Raw genomic sequence first — 17,161 nt, 5'->3', positions numbered from 1 at the left:
CCCACTATCGAGCATAAATACTCCCTCTTGGAGTTACTAGCATCAACTTGGCCAGAGCATCTACTAATAACAGAGAGCATGCAAGATCATAAACAACACATAGATATAACTTTGATAATCAACATAACAAGTATTCTCTATTCATCGGATCCCAACAAACGCAACATATAGAATTACAGATAGATGATCTTGATCATGTTAGGCAGCTCACAAGATCCGACAATGATAGCACAATGGGGAGAAGACAACCATCTAGCTACTGCTATGGACCCATAGTCCAGGGGTAGACAACTCACACATCACACCGGAGGTGACCATGGCGGCGTAGAGTCCTCCGGGAGATGATTCCCCTCTCCGGCAGGGTGCCGGAGGCGATCTCCTGGATCCCCCGAGATGGGATCGGCGTTGGCGGCGTCTCTGGAAGGTTTTCCGTATCGTGGCTCTCGGTACTGGGGGTTTCGTCACGGAGGCTATTTGTAGGCGGAAGGGCAGGTCAAAAGGCGGCACGGGGGCCCCACACCACAGGGCCGCGCGGCCAAGGGGGGGGCCACGCCGCCCTAGGGTGTGGCCCCCTCGTGGCCCCTCTTCGTCTCTCCTTCGGACTTCTGGAAGCTTCGTGGAAAAATAGGCCCCTGGGCTTTGATTTCGTCCAATTCCGAGAATATTTCCTTACTAGGATTTCTGAAACCAAAAACAGCAGAAAACAGCAACTGGCACTTCGGCATCTTGTTAATAGGTTAGTTCCAGAAAATGCACGAATATGACATAAAATGTGCATAAAACATGTAGATAACATCAATAATGTGGCATGGAACATAAGAAATTATCGATACGTCGGAGACGTATCAGTAGGACAAAAGATGTTGTGCAAGTTTCTCATTGCGAGCACGTACGACTATATATGGAAAACATGCCTACATGATCAATAATCTTGATGTTCTGTCTTAATGTTATTTCAATCCTATCAATTGCCCAACTGTAATTTGTTCACCCAACACTTGTCACTTGTTATTGGAGAGTTACCACTAGTGTAGATCGCTGGGAACCCCGGTCCATCTCTCATCATCATATACTCGTTCTATATGTCATTGGAAGTAGTATCAACTATTTTCTGGTGCCATCGCCTCTGTGTTATTGCTAATGGTTCTGTGTTACTGTTACTATTGCTCTCATATTACTGCTGCTTTCACATCACCCCTGTTACTAGTGCTTTTCCAGGTGCAGCTGAATTGACAACTCAGTTGTTAAGGCTTATAAGTATTCTTTACCTCCCCTTGTGTCGAATCAATAAATTTGGGTTTTACTTCGCTCGAAGACTGCTGCGATCCCCTATACTTGTGGGTTATCAAGACTGTTTTCTGGCGCCGTTGCCGGGGAGGCATAGCTCTACTCATAAGTTCACCTGGAGAGTACACTCTCCCTCTCTCTCTGTTTTTGTTTTGTTTTGTTTTATTTTGTTTTGTTTAGTTTACTTTTGTCTAGTTTATTTGTGCTTAGTTTATTTCTGTCTTGTTTTATTTTTCTTAGTTTACTTTTGTCTAGTTTATTTTTGTCTTGTTTTATTTTTCTCATATACCCAAAAATCCATAAAAATTAAAAACTTTTGTTATTGGAGAACCCACAACCTATTTGGAGCTCATAGAATTATATAATAATTATAGAGAATCAAGAACGGGTAAAGTCATGAGTGCTGTGATAGAAAAATTGAATACAATCGCTAAAATCTTGCTTAAACGCCATGATATAAATTGTTGCTCTAAAGAGGATACTAAACATCTGAAATTTCAATGTGGCTTTAGTGAAGAAGTTTTAATTAAGAACTATAATTGGAATAACTATATTCATCTTGGGTTCGAAGAGGTAGAACAATTTGTTTTGTTTATGGGAGCCTCTGAGATAGAATCCTTCATAGCTAAAAATTATGAAACTTGTGTTGTTTGTAAGGACCTTAAAGATTATGTCTCTTCTATCCTTAATTTTTGCATAGAAAGCTACAGTGATAATCCTTATATCATTGATTATAAAGAGAGACTCATTAATGCACAAGAATGCATTCACAATTTGCAGGAACCCGTGGAAGAAGAAATTGATGAACCTGAAGGCTCATTGGATGAAAAAGAGGAGGAAATTGATGAACCTGAAAGCTCATTGGATGAAAAAGAAGAGGAGAGTGATGAACAAAAGGAGGAAGAATGGATTAGCTACCCATGCCAACCTTCTAATGAGAGTAACTCTTTATCTCTTACACTATTTGATTGTCCTCCATGCTTACCAAAGGAGGTTGAATGTTATGTTCCTGTGGATTCTCTTGAAATAGTACCTATGAGTAAAACTTGTGAGAATAATTATGCTACTATTATTTATGATAATCCATGCTACTTTAATAAATCTTATGATAATGCTTTGTTTGTGCCTGATGTCGAAATGCATGGTACTAAAGAGTTTTGCGTAGCAAATGTTTATGATAAATCTTTAGATGATGGTCCTATGTTACTTGATAATATTAATTGTACTACTAATGAAAATGGGATTGGAGAAGTCTTGACATTATCTATGAGTCCCATATCTCTTGAGATTGATCAATCATCTTGTTATATTATTGATAAAAGTGGATTTGAAAGTTTTAATCCCACTATTTTTGAGCTTGATAAAAATTATGTGTTTATGGATCATGAAAAACATGCTTTATGTGATAGTTATATTGTTGAGTTTGTTCATGAAGCTACTGAAAATTATTATGAGAGAGGAAAATATGGTTGTGGAAATTTTCATGGTACTAAAACACCTCTCTATACGCTGAAAATTTTGAAGTTACTTTTGTTTTATCTTCCTATGCTTGTCACTTTATTCTTCATGAATTTATTTGTGTACAAGATTCCTATGCATAGGAAGTGGGTTAGACTTAAATGTGTTATGAATTTGATTTTTGATGCTTTCTTTTGCTTCAACTCTTATTTCTTATGTGAGCATCATTAAAACTGCTGAGCCCATCTTAATGGCTATAAAGAAAGCACTTCTTGGAAGATAACCCATGTATTTATTTTGCTACTGTTTTGTTGTGTCTTGGAAGTTGTTACTACTGTAGCAACATCTCCTTATCTTTATTTTATTGCATTGTTGTGCCAAGTAAAGTCTCTAATCAAAGGTTGATACTAGATTTGGATTTCTGCGCAGAAACAGATTTCTATCTGTCACGAATTTGGGCAGGATTCTCTGTAGGTAACTCAGAAAAATCTGCCAATTTGTGTGCGTGTTCCTCAGATATGTATGCAACTTTCATTAGTTTTGAGTTTTCTGATTTGAGCAACGGAAGTACCTCTTTAAAATTCGTCTTTACTGGCTGTTCTATTTTGGCAGATTCTGTCTCTGTTTTTTGCATTGTCTCTTGTGGACTTTAAGTGAGGCTTTCTAGACGTGGAGAGCTGTAGCTAATGTTTTATTGAGTTCTTGCAATGTGTCACTACAGGGCTAAAAGTGGATTCAAGTTTTTTGAGTACTAACCCCTCTAATGAAGTTTATGAGAAGTTTGGTGTGAAGGAAGTTTTCAAGGGTCAAGAGAGGAGGATGATATATGATCAAGAAGAGTGAAAAGTCTAAGCTTGGGGATGCCCCCGTGGTTCATCCCTGCATATTTCAAGAAGACTCAAGCGTCTAAGCTTGGGGATGCCCAAGGCATCCCCTTCTTCATCAACTTATCAGGTTTCTTCTATTGAAACTATATTTTTATTCGGTCACATCTTATGTGCTTTACTTGGAGCGTCTGTGTGCTTTTATTTTTGTTTGTGTTTGAATAAGATCGGATCCTAGCAATCCTTGTGTGGGAGAGAGACACGCTCCACTTTTTCATATGAACACTTGTTCTCCGTTTTACTTTTAATGTTCAATGGTAAAAGTTGGAAGCTATTGCATTTATTGTTATTTGGTTGGAAACAGAAAATGCCTCATATTGTCTTGAATAATTTGACACTTGGCAATTGTTTTGAGATCTCAAGTAGATCATGTTTAATTTCATGCACCATGTAGGTTAAACCTATTAGTGGAGAACTACCGTAGAGCTTGTTAAAATTGGTTTGCATGATTGGTCTCTCTTAAGGTCTAGATATTTTCTGGTAAAAGTGTTTGAGCAACAAGGAAGACAATGTAGAGTGTTATAATGCTTGCAATATGTTCTTATGTAAGTTTTGCTGTACTGGTTCATACTTGTGTTTGCTTCAAACAACCTTGCTAGCCCAAAGCCTTGTACTGAGAGGGAATGCTTCTCGTGCATCCAAAACCTTGAGCCAAAACCTATGCCATGTGTGTCCACCATACCTACCTACTATGTGGTATTTCCTGCCATTCCAAGTAAATACTTCATGTGCTACCTTTAAACAATTCAAAATGCTTCTCAATTTGTGTTAATGTTTTATAGCTCATGAGGAAGTATGTGGTGATTTATCTTTCAACCTTGTCATTTACTTTTGACAGACTTTCATAATGGACTAGTGGCACATCCTCTTATCCAATAATTTTGCAAAAAGAATTGGCAACGGGGTTCCCAGTGCCGATTAATCAAACTTCAATAATAATTCTCTTCACATGTTTTGCTTTGATTCATCAGTAAGCAACTTAATTTCGCAAATAGACACTCCTCCATGGTATGAGATTGTTGGAAGGCACCCGAGGATTCGGTTAGCCATGGCTTGCGAAAGAAAAGGTTGGGAGGAGTGTCACCCATAATAAAACTAAAATACATGTGTAAACAAAAGAGAAGAGGGATGATCTACCTTGCTGGTAGAAATAATGTCCTTCATGGGAGCCGCTCTTGAAAGTCTGGTTGGCGAGGTAGTTGGAGTACCCACTACCATTCGTTGACAACAACAAACACCTCTCAAAACTTTACTTTTATGCTCTCTGTATGATTTCAAAACTTAAAAAGCTCTAGCGCATGATTTAATCCATGCTTCCCTCTGCGAAGAACCTTTCTTTTACTTTATGTTGAGTCATTTTACCTACTTCCTTCCATCTTAGAAGCAAACACTTGTGTCAACTATGCATTGATTCTTACATACTTGCTTATTGCACTTATTATTCTACTTTGTGTTGACAATTATCCATGAGATATGCATGTTGAAAGTTGAAAGAAATCGCTGAAACTTATATCTTCCTTTGTGTTGCTTCGATGCTTTTACTTTGAATCTATTGCTTTATGAGTTAACTCTTATGCAAGGCTTTTGATGCTTGTCTTGAAAGTACTCTTAATGAAAAGTTTTGCTATATGTTACCTATTTGTTAGCAACTATAGATTATTGCCTTGAGTCACTTCATTCATCTCATATGCTTTGTAATAGTATGATCAAGGTTATGTAAGTAGCATGTCACTACAGAAATTATTCTTTTTATCGTTGATGTCTACGTTCCCCCTCCTTTCCTGTAGACAGTGTTGGGCCTCCAAGAGCAGAGGTTTGTAGAACAGCAGCAAGTTTTCCCTTAAGTGGATACCCAAGGTTTATCGAACTCAGGGAGGAAGAGGTCAAAGATATCCCTCTCATGCAACCCTGCAACCACAAAGCAAGAAGTCTCTTGTGTCCCCAACACACCTAATAGGTGCACTAGTTCGGCGAAGAGATAGTGAAATACAGGTGGTATGAATATATATGAGCAGTAGCAACGGTGCCAGAAAATTGCTTGCTGGCGTGTAGTTGATGGTGGTAGTATTGCAGCAGTAGTAACACAGTGAAACAGTAAACAAGCAGTAGTAACGCAGCAGTATTTAGGAACAAGGCCTAGGGATTACACTTTCACTAGTGGACACTCTCAACATTGATCACATAACAGAATAGATAAATGCATACTCTACACTTTTGTTGGATGATGAACGCATTGCATAGGATTACACGAACCCTCAATGCCGGAGTTAACAAGCTCCACAATTTGTTCATATTTAAGTAACCTTATAGTGTAAGATAGATCAATACAACTAAACCAAGTACTAACATAGCATGCACACTGTCACCTTCATGCATATGTAGGAGGAATAGATCACATCAATATTATCATAGCAATAGTTAACTTCGCAATCTTCAAGAGATCATGATCATAGCATAAACCAAGTACTAACACGGTGCACACACTGTCACCTTTACACACGTGCAGGAGGAATAGAACTACTTTAATAACATTGCTAGAGTAGCACATAGATGAATTGTGATACAAAACTCATATGAATCTCAATCATGTAAAGCAGCTCATGAGATTATTGTATTGAGGTACATGGGAGAGATGAACCACATAGCTACCGGTACAGCCCCGAGCCTCGATGGAGAACTACTCCCTCCTCATGGGAGCAGCAGCGGTGATGAAGATGGCGGTGGAGATGGCAGCGGTGTCGATGGAGAAGCCTTCCGGGGGCACTTCCCCGCTCCGGCGGCGTGCCGGAACAGAGACTCCTGTCCCCCAGATCTTGGCCTCACGATGGCGGCGGCTCTGGAAGGTTTCTGTGGTTTTCGTCGAACCGTGTCGAAGTTTTAGGTCATGACGGCTTAAATAGGCTAAGAGTCGGAGTCGGAGGGGCCACGGGCTGCCCAAACCATAGGGGGGCGCGCCCCCCCCCCCCTGGCCGCGCCGGGGTGTGGTTTGGTGGCCCTGTCCCCCTACAATGGCGGTTCACCTGTGTTCTGTATGCTTCCGGTGAAAATAGGAACTTGGGCGTTGATTTCGTCCGATTCCGAGAATATTTCGTTACTAGGATTTATTAAAACAAAAAAAGCAGAAAAAACGAACAGGCACTTCGGCATCTTGTTAATAGGTTAGTTCCAGAAAATGCACGAATATGACATAAAGTGTGCATAAAACATGTAGATAACATCAATAGTGTGGCATGGAACATAAGAAATTATCGATACGTCGGAGACGTATCAATCGTTTACCTACTCGAGGACGAGTAGGAACTAAGCTCGGGGATGCTGATACGTCTCCAACGTATCCATAATTTCTGACGTTCCATGCTTATTTTATGACAATACTTACATGTTTTGCTTGCACTTTATAATGTTTTTATGCGTTTTCCGGAACTAACCTATTAACAAGATGCCACAGTGCCAGTTCCGATTTTCTGCTGTTTTTGGTTCCAGAAAGGCTGTTCGGGCAATATTCTCGGAATTGGACGAAATCAACGCCAAACATCTTATTTTTCCCGGAAGCATCCAGAACACCGAAGGAGAGTCGGAGAGGGGCCAGGGGCCACCACACAACATGGCGGCGCGGCCCTAGGCCTGGCCGCGCCGGCCTACTGTGAGGGGGGCCCAGGCACCCTCCGACTCCGTCTCTTCGCCTATATAAGCCCTTTCGACCTAAAAACGCGATACCAATTGACGAAACTCCATAAAGACTCCAGGGGCGCCGCCGCCATCGCGAAACTCCAATTCGGGGGACATAAGTCTCTGTTCCGGCACCCTGCCGGGACGGGGAAGTGCCCCCGGAAGCCATCTCCATCAACGCCACCGCCTCCATCATGCTCCGTGAGTAGTTCCCCCATGGACTACGGGTTCTAGCAGTAGCTAGTTGGTATTCTCTCCTCCATGTACTTCAATACAATGATCTCATGAGCTGACTTACATGATTGAGATTCATCTGATGTAATCGGTGTTGTGTTTGTTGGGATCCGATGGATGATACATTATGATTAGTCTATCTATAAAGTTTGTGAAGTTATTGTTGCTGCAATCTTATTATGCTTAATGCTTGTCACTAGGGCCCGAGTGACATGATCTTAGATTTAAGCTCTATAATTATTGCTTAGATTGTATCTACAAGTTGTATGCACATGTCTATGTCCGGAACCAAAGGCCCCAAAGTGACAGAAATTGGGACAACTGGAGGGGAAGGCGTAGGTACGAGGATCACATGTTTTCACCAAGTGTTAATGCTTTGCTCCGGTGCTCTATTAAAAGGAGTACCTTAATAGCCAGTAGATTCCCTTGAGGCCCGGCTGCCACCGGCTGGTAGGACAAAAGATGTTGTGCAAGTTTCTCATTGCGAGCACATACGACTATATATGGAAAACATGCCTACATGATCAATAATCTTGATGTTCTGTCTTAATGTTATTTCAATCCTATAAATTGCCCAACTGTAATTTGTTCACCCAACACTTGTCACTTGTTATTGGAGAGTTACCACTAGTGTAGATCGCTGGGAACCCCGGTCCATCTCTCATCATCATATACTCGTTCTATATATCATTGGAAGTAGTATCAACTATTTTCTGGTGCCATCGCCTCTGTGTTATTGCTACTGCTGCTGTGTTACTGTTACTATTGCTCTCATATTACTGCTGCTTTCACATCACCCCTGTTACTAGTGCTTTTTCAGGTGCAGCTGAATTGACAACTCAGTTGTTAAGGCTTATAAGTATTCTTTACCTCCCCTTGTGTCGAATTAATAAATTTGGGTTTTACTTCGCTCGAAGACTGCTGCGATCCCCTATACTTGTGGGTTATCAGCCCAAGAGTCGAAGAATATGAAGTTTGGAAGCCCAGTTAGTATTATGGAAAGTTAGAGTTGTATTAGGAAATATAGACTTGTAATTATTATGGAACGGGTCAGAAACCCTCCCGGACTCTGTAACTTGTGTATTACGAATCCCTCGGCTCCGCCTTATATATAAGGGGGAGTCGAGGGACAAAGAGAGAATCGAATAAAACGTCAACACAACCCTAGTTTCTTAATCGTCGAGTACTTTTCGGCTGAAACCTTCGAGATCTACTTGCCCTCTACTTCCAACTAAACCCTAGTCTACAATACGTAGGCATTGATAAGTTAATCCCTTGTCACTAACGAAGGAGAGATTGCAAACGATCTAGGGTAAAGAAGTCCTTCTGATAATTTCCACCTTTATATAAGGTCATGGTGAATGTGGATTGGAATTAAAACATTTACCCTACTTATTTGGCATGCATCGAAATCTCGGCAACTTTTCACACGTATGCGAGGAAGCCAATCGCCGTATCCTCGATTCCCGCATTAGAATTTAAGGTAATGCCTTGGGTTTGGTAGAAAAATCCCTTCGATTTACTATGGGTACATTTGTTTAATCTACCAAGGTGGTAATGGTGGCCTGCTCCATCCCAAGGAAAAACAGTCAAGTTCACTTCCAGTTGTCTCGTAGAAACTGACAAAAAAACATACGGATTGACAGCCACTTGTGCAAATGACTAGAAGACGAAAAAAAACCTTTGACCTCTGGCGGCGCATTTGAAGCCATGTCACCATTGGTTTCAACTTGTCCTTAATGGACTATTGGACCACCTAATTGATACTACACTAGTCTAGCGAGCATCTTACAGACAAAATGAAGTTACCCACAAGATGCCCTTCGTTGCACAGATCGAAATGCTTCTTATGCAGTTAATCTAAAACTGACCCGTAATGTGAAGGATGTGCCCACTAAAAGGATCCTAAGAGGAAAGATGTGCATGCTCTACCCAATTCCCATGCACTCTCCCGTTTCGGTGAAGAAAACACAAATTTAAAAAGATGAAGCGCGGATTACCAACAACAATGCCATCTTCCTTTGAAATCCAGGAGACGACAAAGCTCAAGAAGAAGTTATCCTCTATCGTGATGAAGGCTCTGAGCCTTCTCTAATGCCAAAGAGAGGACACTACTCTCACGTAGTGGGTCGGAGGACGCCACACCGTCAGTCGATACAGTTGCACGCAATATCGACACTGCATTCGGTCATGTTCTCACAAGAAGATGACCATGCCCCCACAACATCCCAAAAGGAACCAAAGGAAAAGGATAAGCTTGGGCTCGATTGTTGAAGAACAAGGTGCGTGGAGATCGAGAATAGGTAGCAGAAAAACTGGAACGACCAACCAGAGCGTAGAAGAGCACGGATACTCGTTATCGGGTTACAATCAATAGGAAGGAAAACTATTCCCATTGCACCCAAGAACGAGGTTGCTGATGGCTCGTAAAACAACCACATTATGTTCATCTAAACCGGGATATTTTGTTACAATATGCAACGAATATCTTGCTAGACCCACTAATAAACGGTAATCAATGTCTTACATGTGCAAATATCCTACTTCATTTGTTTTGTGCAAAAATGAAAGCAAGTAGGAGGAAATCAAGGGAAGTTAATGAAGACTCGCGGGCTAGAACCATCACCAAGTCAACCTGGGTCGAAAGAAAAATCACAGAAGACTTAACAACCACTGGTACAATCATGCCCACACATACGGCATGACCGTACCATGTGTCGGCGACTCCGACTTGTCAAACCCAATATAAAACGTGAAGAGACCCGATGCATTTCAGAGAGCACAAAGAAAACGTCAATCCGCCACCACAATCAAATCTCATATCCACCGAAACCTCGAAGCCACCGCCATCGACTTCACCACTTCATCACCATCATCCTCTCCATTCTCCCTCCATCTACTTGTAATCTAGATTTGATTTGTGATTGGCGGCATTTTAAGACTTATCATTCATCTCTATGTGTGAGTATTCCACTTGGCCTATGGGTAGAGGCATAATCCTCGCAGCAATATGTGCATCTAATTTCTTATGGGATAATTTGCAATATGAGAGTAGAGATCCATTTCATGTCTTAGATATTTTTATCTCGATCTTGAAGGTTTGATAGGTACCTGAACCCAAGATGTCACTAAAGGTATTATGTTTTAATAGAGTTAGTTGCATAATTCCATGCTCAAATGACATCATTCATGGATCGATAGTGTGGTTATCTTCTAGGGAGTAATGGTGATGTCACCAAACTTAAGGTTGTTGTCTGATCTATCTTAATACCACGAATTCATGTGTTGCATTGGAACTCGGGTGGATAATTGATCAGTGAAACCCGTGATATGCGGCATCATTATGCATATTAGGACGCATCGCCCACATTATGTTGCATCTTTACCTTGACTATTAAATTGTTACATGTGAGCTTCATTTTATCTTTTAAATCCCATCTACTAGCGCATACTTGCATGAGAAACCTCAAGCCCATGCCTATCTCCAGCCATCGATATACAACCAAACACAAGAAAACATTGGTCCGGTAAGACAAGAGTTAAAAGAATACTAGAAGTCTCGCATGGGTGATCTTATACCAAAAGTGATATTCCCGTGGATTCGATAAGCTAGAGTCTCTAGGGAAAAAGCTTTAGTAGGACAATCTGTAATCCTGATCGGAAGGTATCAGTCGCCGACCATGCCGGAGAGCAGCACCCAACACGACAACGAGCACCCCATAGAATCCCCAAGCATGTTGTTGGACCAGCGCACCACCGCCACCTCACCTTCCACATCGCCGACAGTTAACAACCCTCCAAGACATGCTCATCCGCACAACCAGCCTCCCAAACGGCACCCCCAATAGGGGCGGGACACCAACGACACGTCCGCTACCAAATCCAAGGATTTAGGCTTTTACCCGGGATCTTGGCCCGAGGGTTGGGAAGAGGGACCTCGATAGCAACTCAAAGGAGGGTGTCACTGCCATCGTGGTCGAAGAAGCTGTCCAAGGGTTTCCCCGGTCCGTACCTACACCACCAGCACCCCACCTTCACCAGCGCAGGTGGCAACACCAGCACCGAGATACAGCGAAGAGGAGCAAGCTAGAGGGAAGGGTGAACTGACCTTTAGATATGGAGGTGAGGGCCGTTGATACAACCCTCCCGCCAAGGCCGACGCCCACGAGGTGAGATGCTAGCCATCAACGTGGACACCACTTTCCGCAGGTCAGCTCCGCCTCTCCAACCAAGGCCGCCGCCCTGGAGTCCAAAGTCCTCGGCGCGACCCAGGGCAATGAGATCCTCGTCATCGCCTTCACCGGCGTCCACACGCAGGAGGGCGACAACCACCTCGGGCAAAAAAATGGGAATGAGGTGGTGGCTGATACGCGTACAGCACGCGTCCGTTGGGAACCCCAAGAGGAAGGTGTGATGCGTACAGCGGCAAGTTTTCCCTCAGTATGAAACCAAGATTTATCGAACCAGTAGGAGCCAAGAAGCACGTTGAAGGTTGATGGCGGCGAGATGTAGTGCGGCGCAACACCAGGGATTCCGGCGCCAACGTGGAACCTGCACAACACAAACCAAGTACTTTGCCCCAACGAAACAGCGAGGTTGTCAATCTCACCAGCTTGCTGTAACAAAGGATTAGATGTATAGTGTGGATGATGATTGTTTGCAGAAAACAGTAGAACAAGTATTGCAGTAGATTGTATTTCAGTAAAGAGAATTGGACCGGGGTCCACAGTTCACTAGAGGTGTCTCTCCCATAAGATAAACAGCATGTTGGGTGAACAAATTACAGTTGGGCAATTGACAAATAAAGAGGGCATGACCATGCACATACATATTATGATGAGTATTGTGAGATTTAATTGGGCATTACGACAAAGTACATAGACCGCTATCCAGCATGCATCTATGCCTAAAAAGTCCACCTTCAGGTTATCATCCAAACCCCCTCCAGTATTAAGTTGCTAACAACAGACAATTGCATTAAGTATTGCGCGTAATGTAATCAGTAACTACATCCTCGAACATAGCACCAATGTTTTATCCCTAGTGGCAACAGCACATCCATAATCTTAGAGATTTACGTCACTTCCCAGTTCACGGAGACATGAACCCACTATCGAGCATAAATACTCCCTCTTGGAGTTACAAGCATCTACTTGGCCAGAGCATCTACTAGTAACGGAGAGCATGCAAGATCATAAACAACACATAGATATAAATTGATAATCAACATAACATAGTATTCTCTATTCATCGGATCCCAACAAACACAACATATAGAATTACAGATAGATGATCTTGATCATGTTCGGCAGCTCACAAGACCCGACAATTAAGCACAATGGGGAGAAGACAACCATCTAGCTATTGCTATGGACCCATAGTCCAGGGGTAGACTACTCACACATCACTACGGAGGCGACCATGGCGGCGTAGAGTCCTCCGGGAGACGATTCCCCTCTCCGGCAGGGTGCCGGAGGCGATCTCCTGAATCCCCCGAGATGGGATTGGCGGCGGCGGCGTCTCTGGAAGGTTTTCCGTATCGTGGCTCTCAGTACTGGGGGTTTCGCGACGAAGGCTATTTGTAGGCGGAAGGGCAGGTCAAGGGGCGTCACGAGGGGCCCACATTACAGGTCGGCGCGGCCAGGGCTTGGGCCGCGCCACCCTGTGGTTTGGCCACCTCGTGGCCCCACTTCCTCTCCTCTTCGGCCTTCTGGAAGCTTCGTGGCAAAATAGGACCCTGGGCGTTGATTTCGTCCAATTCCGAGAATATTTCCTTACTAGGATTTCGGAAACCAGAAACAGCAGAAAATAGCAACTGGCACTTCGGCATCTTGTTAATAGGTTAGTTCCAGAAAATGCACGAATATGACATAAAGTGTGCATAAAACATGTAGATAACATCAATAATGTGGCATGGAGCATAAGAAATTATCGATACGTCGGAGACGTATCAGCATCCCCAAGCTTAGTTCCTGCTCGTCCCGAGCAGGTAAACGATAAACAAAGATAATTTCTGGAGTGACATGCCATCATAACCTTGATCATACTATTTGTAAAGCATATGTAGTGAATGCAGCGATCAAAACAATGTATATGACATGAGTAAACAAGTGAATCATATAGCAAAGACTTTTCATGAATAGTACTTCAAGACAAGCATCAATAAGTCTTGCATAAGAGTTAACTCATAAAGCAATAATTCAAAGTAGAAGCATTGAAGCAACACAAAGGAAGATTAAGTTTCAGCGGTTGCTTTCAACTTGTAACATGTATATCTCATGGATATTGTCAACATAGAGTAATATAACAAGTGCAATATGCAAGTATGTAGGAATCAATGCACAGTTCACACAAGTGTTTGCTTCTTGAGGTGGAGAGAAATAGGTGAACTGACTCAACAATAAAAGTAAAAGAATGGTCCTTCAAAGAGGAAAGCATCGATTGCTATATTTGTGCTAGAGCTTTGATTTTGAAAACAAGAAACAATTTTGTCAACGGTAGTAATAAAGCATATGTATCATGTAAATTATATCTTACAAGTTGCAAGCCTCATGCATAGTATACTAATAGTGCCCGCAACTTGTCCTAATTAGCTTGACTACCGGGATCATCGCAATGCACATGTTTTAACCAAGTGTCACAAAGGGGTACCTCTATGCCGCCTGTACAAAGGTCTAAGGAGAAAGCTCGCATCGGATTTCTCGCTATTGATTATTCTCAACTTAGACATCCATACCGGGACAACATAGACAACAGATAATGGACTCCTCTTTTATGCATAAGCATGTAGCAACAATTAATTTTCTCATATGAGATTGAGGATATTGTCCAAAACTGAAACTTCCACCATGGATCATGGCTTTAGTTAGCGGCCCAATGTTCTTCTCTAACAATATGCATGCTCTAACCATAAGGTGGTAGATCGCTCTTACTTCAGACAAGACGAACATGCATAGCAACTCACATGAAATTCAACAAAGAGTAGTTGATGGCGTCCCCAGTGAACATGGTTATCGCACAACGAGCAACTTAATAAGAGATAAAGTGCATAAGTACAAATTCAATACTACAATAGTTTTTAAGCTATTTGTCCCATGAGCTATATATTGTAAAGGTGAAGAATGGAAATTTAAAGGTAGCACTCAAGCAATTTACTTTGGAATGGCGGAGAAATACCATGTAGTAGGTAGGTATGGTGGACACAAATGGCATAGTGGTTGGCTCAAGTATTTTGGATGCATGAGAAGTATTCCCTCTCGATACAAGGTTTAGGCTAGCAAGGTTTATTTGAAACAAACACAAGGATGAAGCGGTGCAGCAAAACTCACATAAAAGACATATTGTAAACATTATAAGACTCTACACCGTCTTCCTTGTTGTTCAAACTCAATACTAGAAATTATCTAGACCTTAGAGAGACCAAATATGCAAACCAAATTTTAGCATGCTCTATGTATTTCTTCATTAATGGGTGCAGAGTATATGATGTAAGAGCTTAAACATGAGCACAACAATTGCCAAGTATCACATTATCCAAGACATTTTAGCAATTACTACATGTATCATTTTCCAATTCCAACCATATAACAATTTAACGAAGAAGAAACTTCGCCAAGAATATTATGAGTAGAGCCTAAGGACATACTTGTCCATATGCTACAGCGGAGCGTGTCTCTCTCCCACACAGTGAATGCTAGGATCCATTTTATTCAAACAAAACAAAAACAAAAACAAACCGACGCTCCAAGCAAAGCACATGAGCTGTGATGGAATAAAAATATAGTTTCAGGGGAGGAACCTGATAATATTGTCGATGAAGAAGGGGATGCCTTGGGCATCCCCAAGCTTAGACGCTTGAGTCTTCTTGATATATGCAGGGGTGAACCACCGGGGCATCCCCAAGCTTAGAGCTTTCACTCTCCTTGATCATGTTGTATCATCTCCCTCTCTTGATCCTTGAAAACTTCCTCTACACCAAACTTAGAACAACTCATTAGAGGGTTAGTGCACAATCAAAATATACATGTTCAGAGGTGACATAATCATTCTTAACACTTCTGGACATTGCACAAAGCTACTGAAAGTCAATGGAATCGAAATATCCATCGAACATAACAAAACAGGCAATGCGAAATAAAAGGCAGAATCTGTCAAAAACAGAACAGTTCGTATTGACGAATTTTATCGAGGCACCAGACTTGCTCAAATGAAAATGCTCAAATTTAATGAAAGTTGCGTACATATCTGAGGATCACTCACATAAATTGGCATAATTTTCTGAGTTACCTACAGAGAAAACAGCCCAGATTCGTGACAGCAAAGAAATCTGTTTCTGCGCAGTAATCCAAATCTAGTATGAACTTTACTATCAACGACTTTATTTGGCACAAAAAAATACTAAACTAAGATAAGGAGAGGTTGCTACAGTAGTAAACAACTTCCAAGACACAAAATAAAAACCAAGTACTATAGTAAAAACATGGGTTGTCTCCCATAAGCGCTTTTCTTTAACGCCTTTCAGCTAGGCGCAGAAAGTGGGTATCAAGTATTATAAGAGACGAAGTGTCAACATCATAATTTGTTCTAATAATAGAATCAAAAGGTAACTTCATTCTCTTTCTAGGGAAGTGTTCCATACCTTTCTTGAGAGGAAATTGATATTTAATATTACCTTTCTTCATATCAATGATAGCACCAACAGTTCGAAGAAAAGGTCTTCCCAATATAATGGGACAAAATGCATTGCATTCAATATCCAAGACAACAAAATCAACGGGGACAAGGTTATTGTTAACGGTAATGCGAACATTATCAACTTTCCCCAAAGGTTTCTTTGTAGAATGATCAGCAAGATTAACATCCAAATAACAATTTTTCAGCGGTGGCAAGTCAAGCATATTATAAATTTTCTTAGGCATAACGGAAATACTTGCACAAAGATCACATAAAGCATTACAATCAAAATCTTTAACCTTCATCTTAATGATGGGCTCCCAACCATCCTCTAGCTTTCTAGGAATAGAGGCTTCGCGCTCTAGTTTCTCTTCTCTAGCTTTTATGAGAGCATTTGTAATATGTTTCGTGAAAGCCAAATTTATAGCACTAGCATTAGGAATTTTAGCAAGTTTTTGCAAGAACTTTATAACTTCAGAGATGTTGCAATCATCAAAATTCAAACCATTATAATCTAAAGCAATGGGATCATCATCCCCAATGTTGGAAAAAATTTCAGCAGTTTTATCACAGGCAGTTTCAGCAGTTTTAGCAGTTTCAGGCAGTTTCTCGCGCTTTGCATTAGAAGTGGAAACATTGCCAACACCAATTCTTTTATTATTAATGGTAGGAGGTGCAGCAACATCTGTAGCATTAGCATTACTAGTGGTGGTAATAGTCCAAACTTTAGCTATATTATCTTCTTTTTCATTTTCTTCTCTTTCCCACCTAGCACGCAATTCGGCCATCAATCTTATATTCTCATTAATTCTAACTTGGATGGCATTTGCTGTAGTAACAATTTTATTATGATGATTTTCATTAGGCATAACTTTCGATTTCAAAAGATCAACATCAGCAGCAAGACTATCGACTTTAGAAGCAAGTATATCAATTTTCCCAAGCTTTTCTTCAAC

This window comes from Lolium perenne, chromosome 1, assembly GCF_019359855.2.
Source record: "Lolium perenne isolate Kyuss_39 chromosome 1, Kyuss_2.0, whole genome shotgun sequence".
NCBI lineage: Eukaryota > Viridiplantae > Streptophyta > Magnoliopsida > Poales > Poaceae > Lolium > Lolium perenne.
Note: the sequence above shows the minus strand (reverse complement) of the source record.